This window comes from Zeugodacus cucurbitae, chromosome 3 (genome assembly GCF_028554725.1).
Source record: "Zeugodacus cucurbitae isolate PBARC_wt_2022May chromosome 3, idZeuCucr1.2, whole genome shotgun sequence".
NCBI lineage: Eukaryota > Metazoa > Arthropoda > Insecta > Diptera > Tephritidae > Zeugodacus > Zeugodacus cucurbitae.
The window spans coordinates 33981086-33988336 of record NC_071668.1 but is presented as its reverse complement, the minus strand read 5'-3'; the positions used below and the strand labels follow the sequence as shown (position 1 = coordinate 33988336).

The window sequence follows — 7251 nt, the reverse complement described above, 5'->3', positions numbered from 1 at the left end:
CTCTGAATCACCCTATGCGACTCTTATTTTGCGCCATCTGTTGGTCACATTTGTTCATTCAGAACTGCTTTTCACTACAAACTGTCAAAAAATGTCATAGCTTCGGTCAACAGCTGCGAAGAGTGTTTGTTTACAGTTAGTTGGTGCTGGCTGCTGCAGGCTTTCAGAAGAAGAAGAGTACCAACCGTATTATTTTTTAAAATTTACCAATATAATATGGAATAGATTACTTGGGAAGATATTTAAAACTAAAGTCCCAACAATAAAAATAATTATTTTTAATAATAACTCATAATTTGGGTTTTCATAGTTTCACTAGCTAACAGCACAGAAACACTCTTACGTATATGAGTCAAAAACAGCTGATTTGATAATCTCCAACGGCAGTGAGAACGGTATAGTTTTGTGAAGCGTTTAAATGTAACACTCTTACAATAAGAGTACAACACCAGGAGATGGCGAACCCAATCCCCCAATCGATGACGATGGAACAGATGTTCCATTACCCGACCATGAAGAAATTCGAATAGCAATTACCCGCTTGAAGAACAACAAAGCAACGGGGGCCGATAGATTACCGGCAGAACTATTCAAATACGGCGGCGAAGAACTGATAAGGTGCATGCATCAGCTTCTTTGCAGAATATGGTCGGAAGAAAGAATGCCTGACGATTGGAATCTCAGTGTGCTCTGCCCAATCCGTAAAAAGGGAGATCCCACAATCTGCGCCAATTACCGTGGGATCAGCCTCCTAAATATCGCGTACAAGGTTCTATCGAGGGTACTGTGTGAAAGACTAAAGCCCACCGTCAATAAACTGATTGGACCTTATCAGTGTGGCTTTAGACCTGGAAAATCGACAACTGACCAGATATTCACCATGCGCCAAATCTTGGAGAAGACCCGTGAAAAGAGGATCGACCGTGTCGATTTTAAAGCTGCTTTCGACAGCACGAAAAGGAGTTGCCTTTACGCCGCGATGTCTGAATTTAGTATCCCCGCAAAACTAATACGGCTGTGTAAATTGACGTTGAGCAACACCAAAAGCTCCGTCATGATTGGGAAGGACCTCTCCGAGCCGTTCGATACCAAACGAGGTTTCAGACAAGGTGACTCACTATCGGGCGACTTCTTTAACCTGATGCTGGAAAAAATTATAAGAGCTGCAGAGCTAAACCGAGAAGGTACAATCTTCTACAAGAGTGTACAGCTCCTGGCGTACGCCGATGATATTGATATCATCGGAAGCAGCAACCGCGCCGTTTGTTCTGCTTTTTCCCGCATGGATAAGGAGGCGAAGCGAATGGCTCTGGAGGTGAATGAGGACAAGACGAAATATCTCCTGTCATCAAGCAAACAGTCGGCGCATTCGCGTCTTGGCACCCACGTCACTGTTGACAGTCATAACTTCGAGGTCGTAGATAATTTCGTATACCTGGGAACCAGCATCAACAACACGAACAATGTCAGACTCGAAATCCAGCGCAGAATAAATCTTGCCAACAGGTTCTACTTTGGACTGAGTATGCAATTGAACAGTAAAGTCCTCTCTCGACGAACCAAAATCAAGCTCTACAAGTCGCTTATCATTCCCGTCCTGCTTTACGGTGCAGAAGCTTGGACGATGTCAACATCAGACGAGGCGACACTAGGAGTTTTCGAAAGGAAAATTTTGCGCACGATTTATGGTCCTCAGAACATTGGCAACGGCGAATACCGCAGACGATGGAACGATGAGCTGTACGAGTTATATGACGACATTGACATAGTTCAGCGAATAAGGAGACAGCGGCTACGCTGGCTAGGTCATGTTGTCCGAATGGACGAAAACACTCCTGAAAGTGTTCGATGCAGTACCCGCCGGAGGAAGCCGAGGAAGGGGAAGGCCTCCACTCCGTTGGAGGGACCAGGTGGAGAGCGACCTGGTTACACTTGGGATCTCCAACTGGCGCCGATCTGCGAAGGAGAGACAGAGGTGGCGCACTATCGTCGATTCGGCTATAACCGGCTAAACGGTTGCAACGCCAATCACATACATACATATATGAGTCAAAAACAGCTGATTTGTTAATCTCCAACGGCAGTGAGGACGGTATAGTTTTGTGAAGCGTTTAAATGTAATCTAATCACTTCAAATTTTCTGCCGGAACATGATATAAGCTCGTTTAATAATCTAACCGTTTATACTACGTGCGGAACGACATTGAAAACATAATTTCATTGAAAAATTGGGTTTTCGTTCGTTTTTATCTCTATATATATATTTGGCGTAGGAACCGCTTTAAGCGATTATAGCCGAATCCACCAGAGCGCGCCACTCATTCCTCCTTTTTGCTTTTTGGCGCCAACTGGAAACACCAAGTGAAGCCAGGTCACTTTGCACTTGGTCTTTCCACCGGTCGTCCTCTTCCGCGGCTTCCTCCAGCGGGTACTACATCGAATACTTTCAGAGCTGGAGTGTTTTCTTCCATCCGTACAACATGACCTAGCCAGCGTAGCCGCTGTCTTTTTATTCGCTGAACTATGTCAATGTCGTCGTATAAATCGTACAGCTCATCGTTCCATCGTCTGCGGTATTCGCCGTTGCCAATGTTTAGAGGACCATAAATCTTGCGCAAAACCTTTCTCTCGAAAACCCCAAGAGTCGTCTCATCGGATGTTGTCATCGTCCACGCTTCAGCGCCATACATCAGGACGGGAATAATGAGCGACTTATAGAGTTTGATTTTGGTTCGTCGAGAGAGGACTTTACTTTTTAATTGCCTACTCAGTCCAAAGTTGCACCTGTTGGCAAGAGTGATTCTGCGTTGGATTTCAAGGCTGACATTGTTGTGGTTGTTAACGCTGGTTCCCAGATGAACGAAATTATCTACAACTTCAAAGTTATGACCGTCAACAGTGACGTGGGAGCCAAGACGCGAGTGCGCTGACTGTTTGTTTGATGACAGGAGATATTTCGTCTTGTCCTCATTCACCACCAGACCCATACGCTTCGCTTCTTTATCTAGTCTGGAAAACGCAGAACAAACGGCGCGGTTGTTGCTTCCGATGATATCAATATCATCGGCATACGCCAGGAGCTGTACACTCTTGTAGAAGATTGTACCCTCTCTATTTAGTTCTGCAGCTCGTATTATTTTTTCCAGCAATAGATTGAAGAAGTCGCACGATAGTGAGTCACCCTGTCTGAAGCCTCGTTTGGTATCGAACGGCTCGGAGAGGTCCTTCCCAATCCTGATGGAGCTTTTAGTGTTGCTCAACGTCAGCTTACATAGCCGTATTAGTTTTGCAGGGATACCAAATTCAGTTTTTATCTCTGTTTCTGCATTATTTTGACAAAGTAGTGGAATTTGTTTACGATATCATATGACAATTTAGAGCTGGCAAAATATGTCTTCCAATAATATCGACTAAACTAGAGCAGGCGCCGATTATAATGAGTGGAATGTAAGTTTTCAAGAAGTTTTCAGCGAAAACTGTGATTGCGTTTGACAGATTTTGCATGGATGAAAACACAAGTTTTCGAACGAAAACCCATTTTTTCAATGAAAACATGTTTTCAATGTGGGTCCGAACGTAGTATCCGTTAAAGCCAAAAGAGATTATAAATTGTCAAATGTGTTGTATATGCTGCTGTATTACACATCTTTCTCTCGCAGTCGGCCATTTTTGTTTACATTTTCATTTGACATTTCTCCTCTTCTTGGGGAAACTTTAGTATAGTACTCCCCGATTTCAAGGTAGAAATAGGTATGGTTGGAAAGAGGACGATCTCCAGATTACGAATAGGAAACTTATAGTTTTCGAGATATTCGCATTTAAAGTTGAAATTTTCACAAATTTTATGTGGAGGTTTTTCGATTATTAGTTAACTTTTAATTTATATAAAGCACTTATTATACACTAACACTTTATTACATTGTTTCTACATATTTATTTTATGTCAATTCGTTTAATATTTGCTTTAAATAAGCATTTTAATTTTTGCACAATTTTGTTTATATGCACAATAACCAGGTTGACAGATATCAAGTGGTGCCAAATCTACATATTTTACAAACGGATAAATACGGCAACAATTATATTCCTACAAGACGAAGCTAACTCATACACCACTACACATGCAAAAAAAAGGAAGGTGACGGTGGAATTGGTGGAGGTATGTTTCATATATTTTTAATACATAATACAAATTAGTAATTTTAAATAATTTCAGGTTTTTGGATTTAGCACTGGTGCAATATAGACAACGCAGAAACAATTGAAAATAACATGGTAAATATAAATGCGTAATTGTGCATGTTGAGTTAGTGCGTATTAAGATGTACATACATATGTATGTACATATGTATATATGTACAAGAATGCATCTGTTGCATTGTGTCCAAAATATTTATTTAGAATAATTTTTATTTTGATGTTAAAAAGTTGTTTATTTTTTGTTTAGTTATTACAAGCATTAAGCTCTGTAGATATATATATATACGTTTGTTTTTTAGCATTACTTATATTTTCATTATCCATTTCAGATATTGAAGATACAAAGGCGTTAGGCGTCAATTGGTAATATCAAGTGAAGACAGGTCCTTCTCCACCTGGTCCTTCCATCGGAGTGGAGGTCTCCCTCTCCCTCGGCTTCCACCGGCGGGTACAGCATCGAAAACTTTCAGAGCTGAGGCACTTTCGTCCATTCGAACAACATAACCAAGCCCGCGTAGCCGCTGTCTTTTTATTCGCTGGACTATGCCTATGTCGTCAAACAACACATACAGCTCATCATTTCATCTTATGCGGTATTCGCCGTTGCCAATGTTTAAGGGACCATAAATCCGCAAAACCTTTCTCTCGAAAACTCCTAGTGCCGTCTCATCGGATGTTGACACCGTCCACGCTTCTGTACCATAAAGTAGGACGGGAATGATGAGGGACTTGTAGAGTTTAGTTTTTGCTCATCGAGAGAGGACTTTACTTTTCAATTGCCTACTCAGAAAATAAACACAAATACTTTGTACAAATGGAGGATTACAATAGCTACAACTTTTCTTAGGTTTGTACTACGAATACAAATATATTCATATTTTCTAATCGTTAATAACAATTTCTATTTCTAATATTTTTCAGGCATGATAAACAAGACAACAACAAATCCCATCGGACATTTAGATTAGCAGTTGCACAACCTCTTTCCGACGAGCTGAACCTTTTTATGATGTACATATGGGATAGGAGTGTGTAGAATTGACATCAAACATATTGGTTCATTAGTTTGGTTGGATCCTTACAGGATAGTTATAAGGAAATCGTTCGCGTTTAGTATTAATTTATTCATTTGCTAATTCATAATTTATATGTAAAATATTATTAAATTATACAAATGAATGTTAGAATACTAATAACATTCGTAATAGTAATGGGATTTTATTTGAATTGTATAACAACAACTACAAAAAATAAAAATGTAATAATTAATACTAACTTTATTTTTAAAATATTTAAATTTTGTCAATGTATAAATATAAATATATAAAAAATCAATGTATAAATAGCTGCAAAAACGTTTGTAAAAAGTTCACTTTGTACTGAAATGCTAATATTTAAAAATTAATCTATAATAATTATTAAAAATTTAAAATATTATACAATACTAATTTATAAATGTAAATACACCATTAAATTATAATAAATAAATAAAAATAAAAATAAAACAAAATCAATTTTTCATTTTTAAACGGAAAAGTAGGTGTCCTATAGAATGACCAATGAACCAAATTTAAGTAACGAAACGGTACCCTGAAAATGATAAATAGAACAGTCTCCACTGATAGATGCCTGATTAAAAAAAAACTACTACAGGGGGCTCTGCTAACCACAGAGTGACATATTCCTTTCCAAAACAAAGAAAAATTAGAGCAGAAAGACATATGCAGATTTGGCACCAAAATCAATGAGAGAGAGCGAGCAAGATAATCACACCGACATGCCGTAAAAGAGGAGAAATGGTAACTTTTTTCCTGCTGCTAGAACAAAAGAGACCAAAATAATAATACAAGCTTTCTTTACCGGTAACCAATATTCCATAAGATAAGTAACTCTACTCGTCATGCAGGGATATATTTGAAATCTGGAGATCATTCTCTTTCCAACCGTACCCTTTTCAACACTAAAATCGAGGGATACTATACTAAAGCCGACCCCTCTTCTTCGCAAAATTATCGATAGTACTAGGAATAACACCAAAAATCTAGTTGTATATAACGAGATAATTTTATATTCTCGGATTATCAAGAGAGGAATTTTGTATGAGAAACCCCGTTTGTTAATTACAAATTATCGAGTTAAGCTCGTAAATGGAGATAATCTCGTTATATGTAAACATAGTATAAAATGGGTTCTCCAGACTAGGCACGATTTTAGTTACTGGGGCGCCAAGATTTGAGGCCATTTTTATGTTAATTAGCCAGAAATAAACACTTTTTAATAATATTTGCTGTTGACAATGTATAAGGAACCGTAAATCTCTCATAAAACCTTTCCCTCGAAAACTCCTAGTGCCGTCTCATCGGATGTTGACATCGTCCACGCTTCAGTACCATACAGTAGGACAGGAATGATGAGGGACTTGTAGACTTTGGTTTTTGTTTGTCGAGAGAGGACTTTACATTTCAATTGCCTACTTAGTCCATAGTAGCACCTGTTGGCAAGAGTTATTCTGCGTTGAATTTTAAGGCTTAAATTATTATTGGTGTTGATGCTGATGCCTAGGTATACGAAATTATCTACAACTTCAAAGTTATTACTGTCAACAGTGACGTGGGAGTGACGACCCTGACGGAACTTGTGGTGTTGCCCTAAGTCAGCTTACACAGCTGTATTAGTTTTGCAGAGATAATAAATTCAGGCATAGCGACATAGAGGCAACTCCTTTTCGTGCTGTTAAAAGCAGCTTTAAAAGCGAGAAAGGTTTGGTGTGTGTCGATCCTCTTTTCAAGGGTCTTCTCCAAGATTTCGCGCATGATGAATATCTGGTCAGTTTTGATTTTCCCGGTGTAAAGTATAAGGTCCAATCAGTTTGTTTACGGAGGGCTTCAGCCTTTCACACAGTACGCTCGATAGGACCTTAAAAACGATGTTAAGGAGGCTTATCTCACGGTAATTGGCACAGATTTTGGGGTCCCCCGTTTTGTGAATTGGGCAGAGTACACTTAGATTCCAATCGTCGGGGAAGTAACAAATTATTGCAACTATTACATT

At 39.0% G+C, this 7251-nt stretch overlaps 1 long non-coding RNA gene across 1 annotated transcript; it reads left to right on the top strand.

Moving 5' to 3' along the window:
* The first annotated feature begins 3994 nt into the window (after positions 1-3994).
* On the top strand, positions 3995-5457 carry LOC128920253 (uncharacterized). Its single transcript, XR_008470362.1, has 4 exons — positions 3995-4159; positions 4217-4275; positions 4530-5047; positions 5122-5457. It is a non-coding gene; the product is annotated as an uncharacterized LOC128920253 (long non-coding RNA).
* Positions 5458-7251: the final 1794 nt, after the last annotated feature.